Source organism: Bufo bufo, chromosome 5 (assembly GCF_905171765.1).
Source record: "Bufo bufo chromosome 5, aBufBuf1.1, whole genome shotgun sequence".
NCBI lineage: Eukaryota > Metazoa > Chordata > Amphibia > Anura > Bufonidae > Bufo > Bufo bufo.
Window position 1 is genome coordinate 238,681,787 of NC_053393.1, and position 20,895 is coordinate 238,702,681.

Sequence of the window (20,895 nt, forward strand, 5' to 3'; positions counted from 1 at the left end):
AGAGTGGGCTCCTCGGCTAGATGGGAGCCGAAAGCACAAGTTAGACCAGAACTGGAGAGACAGTCTCGGCGGAGTGTGAGTACCCTCCCTCCTCCTTCCCTCCTCGGTGATGAGGGGCACAGATGTCCCTCTTTTTTCGTTTGGAACTCTGTCAACAAATGAGCCGATATACAGGCTGTTATAGTAATGTTGTGTAGGCTGAGGGGGGTCTAAGGGGTCACGATAACTGGACCTAAAAGTCTATATGTGGGATTCAGGTGGTGTCCCCTCCCCCCTTGGTAGCTTGCACCTAGGAAGGAAATTTGAAATATGGTAGAGGAGAAATGCCACTGACCACGGTTTGTGGGTAAACAAAACAATATTGCGGCCTTAGGCTGGGAGGATGTACTAGCCTGGCATCTATTCTGGGGCTTGTAAAGAGCAAGCTAGATACTGGTGGGCCAACATTACTTGATTAACCACATAGCTTGCGATATAGATGACCCTCATTGCTGGACCCAGTTTGAGAAATAATTTTGGGCCTAAAAAGGAAGATCTGTTAGACGACAACTAAACTGCAGGACAAGACTGAGAAAATAAATGGAATGTGGAACGTGAGCTTGTTACAATGAGTGAGATCTGTTAATCGATAAACAGCGTTATGCAGGAAACGGCTCGAAAGAACTGAAAATATGAACTAATCCAACTAACTCACTAACTGAGTGCCCGCTACGGACCCCTACGTTATGGTATTAACTATCGGAGACTGTGATCACTATAATCATGAGATTAATTTATACATTTTTTATTAGTTATGTTATATTGCATTATTAATTGAGACCTTTTTATTACTTTATATTTTTTCAGAATAATGCATAAAGCGACTGGCTAATAGAACTGATCAACTATACAGCTGCCATGGATGAGACAAATTAACTCTTTAACAAATGTTTGCTAACCAGAGTCCGCCATTGGTATTTTCTTCCCTCCTTTTGCTGTCAGCTGAATAACGATGTAGTTCGGTCATGAACTGATTGTATGTGTATAGGTAGGAGGATAAAAATTGGCAGGATTATGGTTATATGAACTAGTAGAGTTAATAAACACATAAGTAAGGAAAATTGTCGGATGGATTGTTGTTTAAAGGGCCCGTAAGTTAGGCTGAGGCTCCGTTGTTATTGGATTTAGTAAGTGACATTATAGATTGTTAGTTGTTGTTTGGAGATGGCTAGACAGGGAGCTGGGAAAAAGGGCAGGGTACAGGTGGAGCTTAATACTTCAATTTCCCCAATGACCAAAAAAAAAATCAAAGCAGTTGCTCCTGACTTATATGCAAGGACAGATTAGTCCGTCAAAAAAGAAAAAAGAGTATGGGTCTTTAGTACAAGAGGGAGAGTCTATTATAGAGGGGTTTGAGCAGGGGAGTAAAGAGGATGGAGGTTTTTGACGCAAAACATAGATTTTTACCTGCCATAATCTGTTTACAGGAGACGCACTTGACAAGTGAAACGATAAAGGGGTTGTCTAGACCATGGATACAGCACGCTTTTCACTCAGTTTATTCATCATATGCAAGAGGCGTGAGTGTATTGATACACCGGGATATTGATATCAAAATAAGGGATATAGTTAAAGATCAGGAGGGCCGATATGTTTTTATTGACTGTTTGCTGGAAGGAAGACCGTGGATAATAGCCAATGTATATATACCACCACCTTTTAAAATTGATGTCCTTCTAAAAAATTATGATTTTTTGCTTATGGTAGGAGAAAAACCACTTCTAGTTACGGGGGATTTTAATAATATAGACCTCGACGGTGGTTTTATATTGATTTTATATTGGGTATATTGCTATATATTGTTTTATGTATTTTATGCAATAAATGTGTGATTTGTGTTAGCCCAAGCCTGATGTTAGAGTGCTCGCCCAACACATACTTACTTTAGTCATCTCTCTTTTTGGAGAGGCAGGGTGTCCTCTCATTTGGGTTGGTAGCACCATACCATAGGTAATAGGGAGTGAGCCACCACCACAACAGAATATCACTTTAATAATATTATGGACAGCAAAATAGATAGATGTAGGGTTGGTAAGGTTCAAAATGTTTGCACGGGTTCTAAATTAAAAAGTATTACGGAAGAAATGGGTTGGATAGATGGTTGGAGGGTATTACATCCCAAATTAAAAAAATACTATGCTTTTCAAAGACACACAGGAGTTTATCACAAATTGATTTAGTTTTCACAAATGGAAATCGAAGGGGTTAAATACGGTCAACGCGGGATTTCGGACCACAACCCTATTATTATAAATACAAAAACACAAAAGAAAAACCCAATGAGGATGCACATAAACATAGGGTGGATAAACATAATGGGGATACACAATAAGATTTCAAAAGGGAATTTTTTGAGTTGAATGATGATACAGCATCAGTCAATATAGTCTGGGAGGCTGTGAAGGCCTATATGAGAGGGATTTTTATAAAGTACACGGCAAAATATAAGAAAGGGATAAGGGAAAAAATAATTAAATTGCAACAAGAGGTGGAAAAGTATGAGGCTAATTACAGGCTAATTACATAAAAAATCCTACAGAAAGTAACTATGAGGTATGGTTAGAGAAAGCTTCAAAACTGGAAGATGAGCGGTTATTAATGGCAGAAAAACAGAAAGAAAACTATGTGAGGGATAATTATATCTATGCGCATATACCGGGTAAAAAGTTAGCGGCCCTAGTAGCAACACAGATAAGGAAAAATAACTATATACAGTACAGACCAAAAGTTTGGACACACCTTCTCATTCAAAGAGTTTTCTTTATTTTCATGACTATGAAGGCATCAAAACTATGAATTAACACATGTGGAATTATATACATAACAAACAAGTGTGAAACAACTGAAAATATGTCATTCTAGGTTCTTCAAAGTAGCCACCTTTTGCTTTGATTACTGCTTTGCACACTCTTGGCATTCTCTTGATGAGCTTCAAGAGGTAGTCCCCTGAAATGGTCTTCCAACAGTCTTGAAGGAGTTCCCAGAGATGCTTAGCACTTGTTTACCCTTTTGCCTTCACTCTGCGGTCCAGCTCACCCCAAACCATCTCGATTGGGTTCAGGTCCGGTGACTGTGGAGGCCAGGTCATCTGGCGCAGCACCCCATTACTCTCCTTCATGGTCAAATAGCCCTTACTTTCAAAGTTTTCCCAATTTTTCGGCTGACTGACTGACCTTCATTTCTTAAAGTAATGATGGCCACTCGTTTTTCTTTACTTAGCTGCTTTTTTCTTGCCATAATACAAATTCTAACAGTCTATTCAGTAGGACTATCAGCTGTGTATCCACCTGACTTCTCCTCAACGCAACTGATGGTCCCAACCCCATTTATAAGGCAAGAAATCCCACTTATTAAACCTGACAGGGCACACCTGTGAAGTGAAAACCATTTCAGGGGACTACCTCTTGAAGCTCATCAAGAGAATGCAAAGAGTGTGCAAAGCAGTAATCAAAGCAAAAGGTGGCTACTTTGAAGAACCTAGAATATGACATATTTTCAGTTGTTTCACACTTGTTTGTTATGTATATAATTCCACATGTGTTAATTCATAGTTTTGATGCCTTCAGTGTGAATCTACAATTTTCATAGTCATGAAAATAAAGAAAACTCTTTGAATGAGAAGGTGTGTCCAAACTTTTGGTCTGTACTGTACATTGCCTGTTAGATAAATCAGGAAACAAACTTACTGAACAGACGGTGAAAATAGAACTGATGCAAGAATATTTCAAAGATATATATAATACTAAGATAAATAAGAATCTAGAGCAAATTCAACAATTTTTGGAGTCAATAACTATCTCCATGTTAACAGCAGAGCAAAGTGAGAAACTAGAGGCCCCCTTGAATGTCCTGGAGGTAGATAAAATACTATCTACCATTACGAAGAATAAATCTCCAGGAATAGATGGCATCCCGTTTGAAGTCTAAGCCCAATATAAGGAAATATTAATTCCGAGATTACTGACAATGTGGAATGATTTGCGAAAGATAGGGAAATTGCCAGACTCATTATGAGAGGCATTAATCACATTAATTTTAAAACCGGGGAAAGATCCAACTCTTCCGGATTCATATCGTCCCATTTAGTTAATTAACACTGACAATAAAATACTGGCAAAGATTTTGGCAACTAGACTTAGAAGTGTGGTATTGGGGCTGATACATGAGGATCAGACGGGCTTCATGTCGGGCAAGACCACAACGGATAATGTCATCCGATATTTTGTGAACACTCAGCTTGAGCCTGAAAATTGCGGTGAACGACTGATTGTCACATTAGATGCCTCAAAGGGCGTTTGATACTGTATAATGGCCTTTTTTGATGGCAACACTGAAGAAGATGGGAGTTGGAGATAAATTCATATCCTGGGTAAATCTGCTATATACGTAAATTTCTGCAAAAGTGATATTGAATGGGGAATATTCAGATAATATACATATCGGTAGGGGTGTTAGACAGGGATGTCCTCTCTTCCCCCTGCTTTTTGCTATAGCAATAGGAGCCGTTAGCGGATATGATGAGGCAAGATCCAGCAATTGCGGGCTTCAGGTTTGAAGAACGCGATGAAATAATGTCTTTATATGCGGATGACATTATGCTGTTTGTTGGCTCACACAGATCTTTGACAAAGATCTTTCAGGTTTTTGAGCAATATGGTGAACACTCTGGGCTTAGGATTAATTGGTCTAAGTCAGCATGCGTCCCGATTGATCCTCTGAAGGACTTTATTCCAGGTTCATTGGAAATTATGATGATTAATGAACCAGTTAAATACTTAGGTATTCAAATAACCCTGAATCCTAAGTATTATGTCAAACTGAACGTGATCCCAAAGCTAAGAGAAATAAAGAAAAAGACAAAGGTATGGAAAAGACTGTATGTCTCGATGGCAGGTCGGATCTCCCTGGTGAAGATGTGTCTGTTGCCATCTCTCAACTATGTCCTATGGAATTCACTGATAATAATCCCCCAAAAAATATTCAAAACTATAACTAGCATATTAATAGACTTGATCTGGCGAGGAAAAAAACCTAGGATTAAAGCACAAATACTGTGCAATCACGAGAAGGAAGGGGGATTATTAGTCCCAGATGTGGAACTTTATTTTATTTCTGGCCAAATAAAAAACATGATAATATGGAGTAATACGCAAAGATATAAGTCTATGATTTCAGGAATAAATAAAAGACTAGAGAAATGTAACATCTTTCAATTAATTGAAGCTGGAATTTTGGGACAACAGAGCAGTAATAAGATACCGCTCTTTGAGTTGATGGATGTGGTTTGGAGACAGGCAAGGAAACTGTGGAACCAGGAGGGACTCCATGCGGACACCATACTGTGGAATAATATCCATCTTACTGATTTGATGTGGATCGAGCAGACAGTGTGGTGGAAACATGGAGTCTACAAACTGGGTCAAATATGGAAACATGGTGATATGACAACATATGAAGATCTTAAAAAGGAATATAAAGTGGGTGACCTAGAAGTGAGATTTTTTTTATTTACAGTTAAAATGTGCAATACGCAGGTTGGTAGGAAAAAATACACAAATCGAGACCCTTCCGCAGCCGCTGCCTAATATATCCAGATTAATGGCAGGGGGGAAGCTAGTGTCTAAAATATACGAATGTTTGTTACACCAAAAGACCAAGGGGAAACTAATATCTAGCCTAATGTTTAAATGGAGGGAGGTTATAAACCCCCATCAAGAAGAGTTCTGGGTATCAGCAATACAGCAAAAAAATAGGGTATCAAGGAACTTTTCACATAGGATAACCCAATTTTATATACTAAACCGTCTCTATTACTCCCCTGGGAAACTTATAAAATTTTATGAACCTAAAGTATTTAGTTTTTTAAAGTGGGGGGGGGGAGAAGGGGTAGGAATTTTTATTTATTTTTTTTCGTTGCAGCAAATAAGTGAAATGGGGAGGAGGGGGTAAACATGTATCTGTTCTAAAATTAAATGTGGTATAATGTTTTGTATGTCGTAAGAAATTGTATAATAAAGATTATGATAAAAAAAATGGTATATATGCTTGCAAGTATGTCACACGTACAGTAGCGCAGGTTTTGCAAGTGTATGCGCAAATAAAGTACACAGAATGTCACAGATTTTTTTAGGATGCGCACACATTAAACAGGAGGTATAGTGCAAGTAATGCTGCTGTCACCACCGCCTAATAAAAAATTACACTGAATGAATGTCACTGATATTTAGGATGCACAAACGTTATACAGGAGATATAGCGTAAGTAATTTCGCTGTCACCAGCGGCTAATAAAAAATTATACTGAACGAATGTCACTGATATTTTGGATACGCAAATGTTATACAGGAGATAGAGCGCAGGTAATGTAACTGTCCGCAGCAGGCACCGTGTACAGAAAAAGTACACTGGATGTCACAGATATTTTTAGGCTGCGCACACGTTAGACAGGAGATGTAGCGCAGATAATGTCGCTGTCTGCAGCGGCCAAACAATTGCAAGCTATTTAGCGCAGGTTGCGCTAAAAATATATATTGCTGCCAGATACAATTTTAGTCCTTAAAAGGACTTTTTGGTCTCTAATAATTCAACGCAATATAGCGCAGGTTGCGCTAATAATTATATTGCTGCCAGATACAACAATAGTCCTTAAAAGGACTTTTGGGTCTCTAACAAGTTTTTTCAATAAAAATATTAGTATTTCACTCCCTACACTATCTGTCCCTTCTTCAGCACAGCTCTCCCTGACTAAGACTGAGCTGAACACGTGTCATTGGGTGCTATATAGCACCCGATGACGCGTTACGGCCAGCCAATCACTGTAATGCCAGTAACCAACATGGCTACAGCATTACAGTGAATGGCAGCACTTACCTGCACATTTATTGGCTGCATAGCAGCCAACAAACGTGCAGGGAGGAGACTCGAGCATCACGCTCGAGCACATGCGGTGTTCGGCCGAACACCGCAGTGTACCGAGCATCGCGATGCTCGAGTAAAGTTAATGTTCGGCCGAGCATGCTCGCCCAACACTACTAATATGCAGACCTGTGTGTCTGCATGGTTGCAGACTGCAAACAAACCCTGTGCAGTATTAAGCTATACAGTCATGGGTTACGCTCATCTATCTGCTATCAAGAAGAGAAGGTCCATGGGGAAAGAAAAAATAATGCTAATTACGGTCTGTGCATTTACATTTATGTGACATGAAGGGCATCATGTTGGAAAAATTATTTCTAGATTATTTTCTATCAAAAGGTCTGACTACTTTTTGTAATTTCTACTACTGTGCTGGAAACAGAGCTATCACCAACGTACTAAGATACTGTTAGAAGCCTACCAGCTGTATTGTCCATGCATTACTTCCATGTCCACACCCATCCATCAGCGACCTCCAACAAATAAAACTGTATATGGCATGCATAACTAGCAAGTGCGCTGTGTTATTCAGTGGAGGCTGCTTATGAATGGGTCTGGCCACATGGCTCACCATGAGTGAGAAAGTTGGGACCAGAGCCCTTGTTAAACAGTGGAGCCGACTGTACTACACAAGGTGGCCGTGCTTCTCAGCAGAGGACAACAGTATATTTGTAAGCTGATCATCAGTATGTTGTTTTCAGTACATTTATAAAAGTTAGGATAAAGAGACTTCATAGCTTCCAAGCAGCGACTGGTTAGCAGGTATGTGTCAGTCCTCAGGTGAGTGTTTGCCTGGGCCCCTGACATCGGTACTGCACTGATGAGGACCCTGGTCTATTATTATGAAGACGCATAGGAGCTGTAGACCAAAAACAGAACATTTCTGTACAAAACATTCTGCAGCTGGACTTATTTTTCATTTTAGCAATTTATCAAACATGCACAAATCATAGATAAGTTATATTATACTGGGATGAAATATATATAGGCACACAATGTTTCTATGACATCTATGTGTTCACTTAGGTTTTTCCCACGTGAGAACAACTGGAGCACACACACAACCTGACCTCACATAATGTTCATTATCAATCCTGGACAGCTACCAACACACTGTGTGCAGGAGTGCTATCTGAATGAATGCAGATCACTCTGCTAAATCTCTAGAGCCCGAATGGATCCCAGGAAGCACCTCCTATTACTATACACAATGACGTAAAGTATAGTTTGCTTTTCATGATGAGTAGACATTTTGTAAAAAGAAAAAATACACCAATTTCTTGAGCGCATTTCCTATTTGTGCTATTCCTTTATTTTGTGTTCTTGTTTAGTCTCTGCACTTTCCTGTTGGCATTTCACAAATAATGCCAGTCGCTGGTGGTAGTAAGAATCTTTGTATAGTGGAAAAGAAAGATGGCTCCTGATTGTCGTGTATTCTGTAAACAGGCAACTTGTAGACAATGAGTAGTAGCATCACACACAAGACACAATAATGAGAGGCTCTGGAGGATGTGCTTGTTCCTATATCTTGGATTAATGCACCTGGTATCACTGAATCTTATTACAAAAGTGTTGAGAAAACAATTAAAATTTAAAAAAAGAAAGAAAAAACAGGTTAACATAGCAAGCTTAAGACTTTGGCACAAGAAAAGTATATTGGTATCTTGCTACTAAACAGCTGCCTTTGTTTGTTCTAGAAGGTTAATAGCAGCTGGACCCACATTGATCAGTAAGTGTCTCCATATGAAGGCAGCAGAGCTCCAACAGAACCTAGAACAGAGCTATTCAATGTCATTCTCTACCTCCCACCACCACCTCTGAATATGGCTCTTGGTAGCTGCAGAAGAATGTCATTAAGAGTCATTAATAGAAGCTCTTAGCGTACATTTTTGATCAAACGTGTGTCGGGCCCGACACACATTTGATCAAAAATGTGCGTTAAGAGCTTCCATTTTACCATTTATAGTAGGTATAATACCACTTTAATCTAGAATGATCCCCATTTCTCAATTCTATTGTTTGTATGTGTAAAGTTGTGCAGCCATTTTTTTAATCAACGATGTTTGCTTGATGGATATGCACCTGTTACTATGAATGTGCTAGTCTAAATTTTCTTGTAGTATATATTGAGGGTAGCGCCTCTTTTAGACTGAGCAACGCCCATCTGTCTGGGGCTTCTGAGCAGAGTATAAATGTAGCTGGTTCCTACACTGCCCTGAAAATTGTAGGCTTAGGTAAGTCCAAGAGAGGTGGTATATTGGTGTTAGGGACCCATCTGCGGAAGCCACCTTGACGCCTGGTAGATGGGCCCGACACACGTTTGATCAAAAATGTGCACAAAGAGCTTCTATTTTTACATTTATAGTAGGTATAATACCACTTTAATCTAGAATGATCCCCATTTCTCAGCTCTATTGTTTGCATGTGAAATGTTGTGCAGCCATTTTTTTTATTAACCATGTTTGCTTGATGGATATGCACCTGTGATTATGTATATGAATGTGCTAGTCTAAATTTTCTAGTAGCAGTAATTAATATTAGGAGCACCAGGTACATATGTACATGGCTGGCAGCCATAGCTACCTTCCTGAATCCAACTGTACAGTTGAATACGTCAGCCTATTAGATGGTTGGCTGAGAGGAGAGTTTGTTCAGCATACTTCTAATATGTATGGCCAACCTAACAGTGCGCACTTTAAGCAAAACTATTCTGCTAGGTATATGCAGAAATGTGCATTTTAGATTAAGCACTGTAAAACACAGAAAATCTAGCAACTTTATTAAACCAGTATAAATAGACTGCTGAGTTTTTCATCATTTTTAAATGAAAATGATGGTGTTACTTGGGATAAAGATAAATGAAAGAGCAGAAACATAGGTAGGAGAAACAAGAGATAAATGCTCAGCATTACAATGTGCCAAAAGGAAACAAAGAAAAAAGCGTAGATCTATAAACTGAACCCATGCATTGAGTGCCCAAAACCAGGCGTTAACTATAAACTTAAACTTAAAAACTATGCCAGATGGATTAATTTAACAACTCAATTTTACAAGATATACAAAAAAGGAGTATGGCTTTCACTTCAGTCATAGAGGGGCCTGCAGAACATTTTCAGAAATGCATTGTAGGCCCCATTGGCACTTACAAGGGTAAATCGCACCTTTTTTGTGGGTGACCTGCTAAAATTCATTTAGTGGAGGCCATAAAATTGAAACGAAAAATGAAAAGAAAGGTTATCTGGTTTCACATTGGCTATAAAACTCTGTGTGCACTGTCATAACAATAATAAGGTGAAGAACTGTATATGCCAAACCGCTAGTAAGGAACCAGTAAATTCCTCAGGAGGTGTTCTGGGTGACATCATAAGCCACATGAGAAGAAACCTGGAGTGGTCACAGCAAGTATAAGAAACTTTTTACAACCATTTATGACCTTTCTTATTGAGTTTGGGCATACTGTGCATAGATTTTTACCTTTGTAATTTATTTCATTAACTCAATATTGTTTGCAAGCTAACAATACGTTCAAAGACCAAAAGCTCATTCCGAAGCCTAGTTATTTTCATAAAAAGAACAAGCTATTTGAAGCCAGAAAATTACAAGTTAATTGCACCCTGGACCAGATGACTTTTTAGTTGTTTAAAAAAGTCTATGAAAAATTATCCCTTCAGTTTTTATAGTAATTCTGAATATTTAATGTTTATATTACACATGTATTCCATCTGAGGTCCAGCTGTGGAGAATCTTCTTTTTAATATATTAGTAGCAAAAATATATTAAGTGATCTTCGCAAATGCAAGAAGTGAAATCTAGTGCAGGCTGTACATATGTGTGTCTCTCATTTTATACAGGGGGAAGCAGAGTTTTTCCCCAACATTTTTCATGGGAAAGTATTAGAAAACATCATGATGTGCTCTGACACATTCACCCAATTCCAGACAAGCATGTTATGGTGGCTAATCCCAGCCTGCCCACAGGTTTGCTCACCTGAACTTACAACATCATAGGTTTGTACAATGCACCCATATTATATTCATGTGATGTTGGCCTTATGAAAGTATTCTCACCTAAAAGTTTTGCTTCTCGCGAAGAATACACTACCTCGTATGACCTTGTGTTATCGGTCATAATCCAGGTATTGCCGTGGGCATGGACCTTTTGGGATACTATTCCTAGAAGAAACTTCTTTACATTGTCCTCCTTCATTTTATTTTATTTTTAAATCAGATTAAAATGGCAGTAAGAGAAAGTATGGCCTGTATATTAATCCTTGTTTTACTTTACCAATAATTCACTGCCTATTAAGGCTTAGGCCACACATACTTACCAATGTTTCAGTTGGTAATATCAGGGCATATAAGCACCGCCCCCTGGGAACACTCCTGCCCTGCCCTGGAACACTCACTTATGGGTGGGGTTTGCGCTAGCCCAGCCATTTTCAGCCCGAGACATTGCACATTTTTTGTGACTGTTTCTGAATATCAGGGACTAAATTTGGGACAGTTGGCAACTATGGCCTCATGCACACGACTGAATTTTTGTTCTGCATCCGGTTTGCAATTTCTGTAGATCAAATGCAGGACCATTCATTTTCATGGGGCTGCAAAAAAATTAGACAGTGCACATTCATATGTACCTTTTGCCGGCCCTCAAAAAAGATAGACCATCAATGCTATAGACAAAAAAAAAAAATGGCAGCATGCATACAGCTGGTATCCATGTTTTGCGGATCTGCAGTTTGTACAGGATGAGGCCTAAATCTAAGGATTTTTACACAGACTGGCTGTGATGGCTATGCTGCATTCAAAGCTAATCTGACACTGACGACAGACCTCATTACATTGGAGAACCACACCACTAGTAATTAACCCCGTGCCAACCAAAACAGGGAAAACACCATATAAAAGGAAAGTGCACGTGCAAACGACAAACTACACGTTGACACAAGCAACGAGTCTGCACGGCCACCGCGTCACGGTCAAACACTAAAATGACCGTGACACTCCCACCCCTCAAAGCCCCCAACCCCAACCGAAAAGGGGAAGTTGGTGGGGCACAACAAACAATAGGAGGGGGGGTGGGGAATTCAAGGTCAGTGTCAGCATGTCCTTCCAAGACTGCCGCCAGCATGCCAGGACCATCACCTAGGTCCCTGGCAGCCAGCCACCTAAGCAGTTAGAAGAACATACTGGACACCGCATCCGACTCAAAAAACGCTCCCACTCCAGGTCGCTGCCAGCAGCCACTCCCCAACCAGCACACAGCCGAAACACCAAAGGAATGCTGCCAGCAGACGACCAGAGATAGGAACATAGAGAGGGATGAGGGGGCACCAACACAGACAACAGTATAACCGAATGGCGGGTAAAAAGCCACTCACCGCGCCGTAAACGGTGAACCCCCATAACCCTCTCCCTCCGGAGAACACGCATGCACACCAAAAACAGATGGTGCCACATGCTGCACCCTCTTCTGAAGGTGAAGCGACTGCGGAGCCATTATTTATTATAATGTCACGGTGGGGAGTGGGGAAAACCCCCCACTGTGCAATGACAGTGGCTGCAACGCCAGATAGCAGGGAACAGGGAGCTGGTCACCTCCTAATGCAACCCTGAAATCTCCCTAGACTCCTAGTGCATGAGCCGCCTCTGAAGGTAAGGGGGCTCATGCTCACTAACCTAGAACCCTAGGTATCCCTGCTATGCCCTAGGCCTGATGACAGGGCAGAGACCACCCATTCATCCTTCACCACGGATGAATGGTGTCCCCAGAGGCCCAGTAGTTGGCAGGATGCAAGACTATGGGATAAGCAGTACGGCAGGTAAGTAACAAAGCAACAAAACAAATGCTATCCACACTTACCTGCCGCAGCCGAGATGGAAGGACGGCTCCAGGCTGGGAAGCCCACAGTCTAGCTATTGCTTAAACCCCTCCAGGAAAGCAAGCCCCTTTCGGAGCAAGCACACCAACATATAAACCTCCAATCAAAGACCACACCAAAACAACACACCGGAGGGCACACACAGCCAGGGCAAGGTAAACAATATAATAAATAAGGGTGACTCACACAGACACCACATTCAGCCAGGGAGCAAAGCTCCTACACAGACAACCAACAAACTATGACCTCCGGCTCCAACACACCAATATATAAGGAGGCCTGAGGTCACACCCACCACACCACTAGTAATTAACCCCGTGCCAACCAAAACAGGGAAAACACCATATAAAAGGAAAGTGCACGTGCAAACAACAAACTACACGTTGCCACAAGCAACGAGACTGCACGGCCAACGCGTCACGGTCATACACTAAAATGACCGCTCAACTGATTGGTCGAGTAGGACCAAGTGGTTGCAACCAGCTCAAATTCCATACCATCAGCATATGTTTCCCTTAGAGGGCATGCATGACTATACAGGTACAACATCTTGACAGCTGCCAGGGCCCGTAAACCTCAATTTCTACAATACAGAAGTGGCTTAGAGATCAGAAAAGTGACTAGACAAGTTATGATATTGTGTACATGCATCTTTCCCTATACATTCTATATGTAACTGCATGAGATAGTTGGGGGGAGGCGAAACAGCTTATGGCTGTTATTCCGAAGAATAACCAATGCTCTTCTCAGCTGTTAGTAAAATGCTATAAATCAAAACATATTCATGACATTGTACCGTTAACATTTGTGAGTCTACAGCACATGTAGTTGTGATCCATCAATGTAATACCTATGCTCCATAGGGTGTCCCCGCATAGTTTTATTCTTGAGTCATGTTTTATTGCCAATTTCCATTACAGTCCTCAAAGTTAATATATTAAATGTAACACAGGCAGAACATTAAACTACTGATATGCACTGATAGACTGCAAGATGGTTTATTTAACGGAGGTTGAGGTCATACACTAAATGTTCATATTTCTCACATGGGTGAGTCTCAAGCCATGCCCCGTCTGACCTAGTGAGCTCAATCGAAATTTCATTGATAAGAGATACAATAAGATAGCAGAAAAGGCTCACACTGCCAATAGCAATATAAAAATGTATGCCTGCATAGAAAGCTTCAAAGAGAGATCGTTTTTTTATGGAGCTCATAGGACTTGTTAGATCCATAGCATTTAAAGGTGATCTGCTGCCAATAGTTGTTATATCCATATGTAAGAGCTCCATAAGCTCTTTCTATATCAATGAAAATGTTGGAAAAATTTACTTTTTCAGTCAACTGGGATTTTTTTCAGTTGGACAGGGGGTGGGGAACATATTCAATCAGCCTTAAAGGGTTATTCTGGTTATAAGAAGTTATCCACTATCCAAATGATAGGGAATAACTACTACATCAAGGGGTGTCCAGCCTCTGGGACCCACACCGATCATAAGAATGGGGGACCCGTATATGTAAAAGAATAGAATAGCTAGTAGAAGATGCCCTGTGTTGCTCCATTCATTCTCTACGGGATCGCTTTAAATAGCCAAGTACAGCACTCAGCTATTTCTGGCAGTACCATAGAGAATGAATGGAGTGGCACTGCACATGGTCACTTTGGGACACGTGGACCCCTTCTCTGTGAATGCGGAATAGCTTCTTATAATCAGAATGCCCCTTAACTGGCCAAGCACCTATGTGCTGGGAGTGCATGCCAGACACTTCTCACAATGAAATATCTCTCTGCAAAACAAAGGGTGGCCAACATGCCTAATCCTTATCCCTCCCTATATATCTGCTGTCAAGCAGTAAGCTGCAGGATTCACCAAAATTAAATTGTGTATTTCAACAGAGTTCACTGTCAGGGGTTAGTCCAACAAGTGTCTCACTGATCACCAGAACGAAGTGGCAGCTGCACTAGAAAAGCACTGTGCCACTTTGTTTCCTACCCATTCAGCTTTTTTCCTGAGCAGCTGCCTTGACGGCTATTATAGTCCATTGTTCATCCCTTTGTGAATTCCTTACCCAAGTCAGTGCTTTATCCACACATGGGCCAACGGATAAAGTTTGAAAAAATTACTATCAAATAATGCATTATGATGAGACTATGGTTGGTTGGGAGACAACCCCTTTAATTACCATTAATAGAGATCCATGAAACTCCCCAGTAATTATACCAATGACATGATTATATTTATAAGGAGCCTTTCTCAAGTAATCTTCAATATTTGAGAAAGGCCCATAAAGAGCTCGAACAATGCATACGGTTAATAAAGGATCAGCAGTGGAATGCTGCCTGGATCTCCATTATTGGATTCTCAAAGGCCTGATGGACCTGGGTCTTAGTGAGGTATGCACCATACACAGGGGCGTACATAGAAATCACTGGGCCCCATAGCAAGAATCTGAATTGGGCTCCCTACCCCTACGCACTACCCACCCCTGGCCCATCCCACCTCCTGTCCTGGCTCCTCCCCTGCTACACCCCCATTTGTGTTTACATTTTGCTTTTTTGTTTTTTTATTCCACCCCATTTGGAATTTTTTTGCCCGATTACCACTACATTGTATGCCATATTAAAGTACGACTTCTCCCGCAAAAAACAAGCCCTCATACATCTATGTTAACAGAAACATCAAAAAGTTATGGCTCTAAGATGGGGAAGAAAAAAGAAAATGAAAAAACCTCCGATATCCTAAGGGTTAAAGGGGCTATCTAACCCCTATTATGCCCCCCAAAATGCCCAGGCTCCCCATACAGTTAAATACTTATGCCCAGTGGGGAAGGGGGGGGGGGTGCAGCCAATAGCAGGCAGCATCAGAAATGAGCCTCCCTAGCATCACCTGCGAGGCTCGTTCCCATCGTGGCCTGCTATTGACTGCCCCCCATGTCGCTGGATGTTTTCATCTGCGTGACAGGAGGGAGGCAGTGGCGGCTGTGCGGGCATCCGGGGAAATGCAGGTGCCGGGTATTGAGGTAAATGAGGTGTCTGGGCATTTTGGGGGGTATTATAGGGGTTGGCAGTGGGGCATTATAGGGGTTTAACTCCTTGCTGCTGATTCTGAGTGTGCACATTAGGGATCGACCGATTATCGGTTTGGCCGATATTATCGGCCGATATTGAGGATTTTGAACGTTATCGGTATCGGCATCTATTTTGCCGATATACCGATAACGTATGGGGAACACAGAACGCGCTGCTCTCAGCGCTCTCTGTGTTCCCTCCGCAGCACAGCACAGGGGAGAAGGAAGCAGTGTCTCCTCCCCCTGTACTGCCGCTGCCGCCAATGACAGAAGAGAAGACAAGAGGAGGGGAGGGGCTGTGGCCGCCGCGCCACCAATGAAGATAAGCCTTTCATTCATTCATATACAGGAGGCGGGAGCTGGCTGCAGAATAACATAGCCGGCTCCCGACCTCTATGAACGGCAGCTGCGGTCCGCGGTAGTTAACTCCTCAGGTGCCGCGAATCGCAGCTACCGCTCATAGAGGTCGGGAGCCGGCTATGTGATTCTGCAGCCAGCTCCCGCCTCCTGTATATGAATGATTGAGAGATTCCTCTTCATTGGTGGCGCAGTGCACCCCCCCCCAAGCCCCCCAGTATTAATCATTGGTGGTGCAGTGCGCCCCCACCCCCCACCCAGTATTACTCATTGGTGGCAGTGGCCACAGGATCCCCTCTCCCCTCTGATCGGAGCCCCAGCTGTGTAAGCCTGGGGCTCCGATCGGTTACCATGGCAGCCAGGACGCTATTGAAGCCCTGGCTGCCATAGTCAGCTCCATGCTGCTGTGTGCACAAAGCACAGAGCAGCAGGGACAGTGTGAGCTCCTATTCACCCTGATAGAGATCTATCAGGGGGAATAGGACAAGGGTTCTAGTCCCTAAGGGGGCTAGAAGTTAGTAAAAAAAAAAACACAAAAATATTAAGTATAAATGAAAAAGATTTATAAAAAAAAATACACTAACAATAAACAAAAAAATACACATTAACAATAAACATATTAATTTTCAGCAGATTTGTGTAGGAATTTTTTTTTTCTCAAAAATGAAAATTCCCATAATATCGGTATAAATTGTCGGCTATCGGCCTGAAAGTTCACAAATTATCGGTATCGATATCGGCCCTAAAAAATCAATATCGGTCGATCCCTAGTGCACATAGCAACCAATTATATCCCCCCCCCCCCCCAAAAGGTGACTAATGTGCTGGGGGGGGTGGAAATATGATTGGTGGCTATATGCACACTCAGTATCAGCAGCACGGAGTTAAAGGGGTTATCCAACCCTATAATGCCCCCCAAAATGCCGGGGGGGGGGGGGGGTGAGAAGTAGGAAGAAAGCACACTGTCCTCCTGAGTCCTCTATGAGCCTGGAGAACCCAGAGAAAACCCACGAATAGAACATACGAACTCTATGCTCTCGGATCCAGGACCCTAACAATGCACAGCAACAAAGCTGTCTGCAATTATCCCAGTTCCAGAGTTGTCCATATGCTCATGTTAAACAAACCGTGCCCTTAAGATCAGAGCTCAAGGGCTAAATTGTACTGCAGCCTATATTTTAGTGACTGACTTATAGGGTTTTTCTGGGACCCAGAGCGTCTACAAAGCCATTTTAATTACACAGAAGACAGTTTGTAATACGCTCCAAGGTTGCGTGTACCAGCCTCCTGGGAACTTGGTGGCATGAAACCCCTCTTCTGAAAATTCAGCTTCTGCTGACATCACAACCATTACCAGGTCTGTGGGCTGGGCTATGTATAAGATGTCACTTATGTTGAGTATGGGGTCAGAAATATTTCTCTCCCTGGGACATGCACAAACTCCTAAATTCACCTCATTTGCGCATGTGCCAGGGAGGGGACTAGGTCTAGCCCCATCCACAGCATAAGTGCTTAGTCCAGACCAGAGACCTGGTAAAGAACATATCATCAGCAGAAGTTGGATTTTCAGAAAAGGAGCATCAGATGATTGGGTTCCCTGGAGGCCAATCCACTCAACTTCAGTATATTATATTACAAACTTTCTCCTACAGGTGTGTAAATAAAGGGCTTGGCCAACCTCACACATTGGTGGCATATCGCTAGTATATGTCGCCAATATAATATTGGTGCAGGTTCCAACTCTGGGACCTGCAGCTATTTCTAGAACTGGGCCACCGAAGGGAAAAAGGACACACCATGAAAGGGTTGTCACCCTTCTTTTATTTCTATTGGAGTGGCGAAAATAGCTGATCATTGGCTCGGCTATTTCGGGAACTCCCATAGAAGTAAACAGAGAGTTGCGTTCTGCATTCACTTCTATGGGAGTGAAGGAAATAGCTGAGTGAGCTTGCTCGGCTATTTTCGAAACTTCATAGAAGTGAATGGAGAGCATGTTGTGCATGTGTGGTGCCCTCTCCTTCACTTTGGGGGCCCCGTTCTAAAGATAAGTCCCAGAGGTGGGACCCACATATGACATTGGTGGTATATCAACTCCAACAAGAAAAAGAGACCAATACCACACTTAGACATCAAATATAAAAGCATCTTTATTATTAAATGTTTAAAAAAAGATTTAAAAAAACACATTATATTGGTGGCATATGCTAATTAATATGCCACCAATGTGTGAGATGAGACAACCCCTTTAGGGGGCTTTTAGGGACCTGCTGGGGTCTCAGAAAACCTCTTTAACTGATGCACTGTAGAATGCATAGAACCCCTCTAATCTATTGTTTGGCAGTTCAACAAAACAACATAATAGCAACACGTTTGAGACTTAATGATAATTGTCTTTTTTCCAAAATGTCTTTTTATATTTATTTGTTAACCGTTCTCTGAAATCTGACACAAAAAGAAGAACAATGCAGCACAAACTAGCCAACAACGATTATGGTCATTTTATATATATATATACACTGCTCAAAAAAATAAAGGGAACACTTAAACAACACAATGTAACTCCAAGTCAACCACACTTCTGTGAAATCAAACTGTCCACTTAGGAAGCAACACTGAGTGACAATCAATTTCACATGCTGTTGTGCAAATGAAATAGACAACAGGTGGAAATTATAGGCAATTAGCAAGACACCCCCAATAAAGGAGTGGTTCTGCAGGTGGTGACCACAGACACTTCTCAGTTCCTATGCTTCCTGGCTGATGTTTTGGTCATTTTTGAATGCTGCCGGTGCTTTCACTCTAGTGGTAGCATGAGACGGAGTCTACAACCCACACAAGTGGCTCAGGTAGTGCAGCTTATCCAGGATGGCACATCAATGCGAGCTGTGGCAAGAAGGTTTGCTGTGTCTGTCAGTATAGTGTCCAGAGCATGGAGGCACTACCAGGAGACAGGCCAGTACATCAGGAGACATGGAGGAGGCCGTAGGAGGGCAACAACCTAGCAGCAGGACCGCTACCTCCGCCTTTGTGCAAGGAGGAACAGGAGGAGCACTGCCAGAGCCCTGCAAAATGACCTCCAGCAGGCCACAAATGTGTATGTGTCTGCTCAAACGGTCAGAAACAGACTCCATGAGGGTGATATAAGGGCCCGACGTCCACAGGTGGGGGTTGTGCTTACAGCCCAACACCGTGCAGGACGTTTGGCATTTGCCAGAAAACACCAATATTGGCAAATTCGCCACTGGCGCCCTGTGCTCTTCACAGATGAAAGCAGGTTCACACTGAGCACATGTGACAGACGTGACAGAGTCTGGAGATGCCGTGGAGAACGTTCTGCTGCCTGCAACATCCTCCAGCATGACCGGTTTGGCATTAGGTCAGTAATGGTGTGTGGTGGCATTTCTTTGGAGGGCCGCACAGCCCTCCATGTGCTCGCCAGAGGTAGCCTGACTGCCACTAGGTACCGAGATGAGATCCTCAGACCCCTTGTGAGACCATATGCTGGTGCGGTTGGCCCTGGGTTCTTCCTAATGCAAGACAATGCTAGACCTCATGTGGCTGGAGTGTGTCAGCAGTTCCTGCAAGATGAAGGCATTCATGCTATGGACTGGCCCGCCCATTCCCCAGACCTGAATCCAATTGAGCACATCTGGGACATCACGTCTCGCTCTATCCACCAACGTCACCACAGACTGTCCAGGAGTTGGCAGATGCTTTAGTCCAGGTCTGGGAGGAGATCCCTCAGGAGACCGTCCGCCACCTCATCAGGAGCATGCACAGGCGTTGTAGGGAGGTCATACAGGCACGTGGAGGCCACACACACTACTGAGCCTCATTTTGACTTGTTTTAAGGACATTACATCAAAGTTGGATCAGCCTGTAGTGTGTTTTTCCACTTTAATTTTGAGGGTGACTCCAAATCCAGACCTCCATGGGTTAAAAAATTTGATTTCCATATTTTTTTTTTGTGTGATTTTGTTGTCAGCACATTCAACTATGTAAAGAACAAAGTATTTCAGAAGAATATTTAATTAATTCAGATCTAGGATGTGTTATTTTTGTGTTCCCTTTATTTTTTTGAGCAGTGTATATATATATATACACTGCTCAAAAAAATAAAGGGAACACAAAAATAACACATCCTAGATCTGAATTAATTTAATATTCTTCTGAAATACTTTGTTCTTTACATAGTTGAGTGTGCTGACAACAAAATCACACAAAAATATAAAAATGGAAATCAAATTTTTCAACCCATGGAGGTCTGGATTTGGAGTCACACTCAAAATTTAAGTGGAAAAACACACTACAGGCTGATCCAACTTTGATGTAATGTCCTTAAAACAAGTCAAAATGAGGCTCAGTAGTGTGTGTGGCCTCCACGTGCCTGTATGACCTCCCTACAACGCCTGTGCATGCTCCTGATGAGGTGGCGGACGGTCTCCTGAGGGATCTCCTCCCAGACCTGGACTAAAGCATCTGCCAACTCCTGGACAGTCTGTGGTGCAATGTGACGTTGGTGGATAGAGGGAGACATGATGTCCCAGATGTGCTCAATTGGATTCAGGTCTGGGGAACGGGCGGGCCAGTCCATAGCATCAATGCCTTTGTCTTGCAGGAACTGCTGACACACTCCA

The 20,895-nt window shown here is 42.2% G+C and overlaps 1 protein-coding gene across 4 annotated transcripts in view; it reads right to left on the reverse strand.

Moving 5' to 3' along the window:
* The window catches only part of BBS9 (Bardet-Biedl syndrome 9), a 484,979-nt gene that overhangs the window by 35,452 nt on the left and 428,632 nt on the right, over positions 1–20,895 (reverse strand). The gene's annotated exons all lie outside the window — the stretch shown is intronic.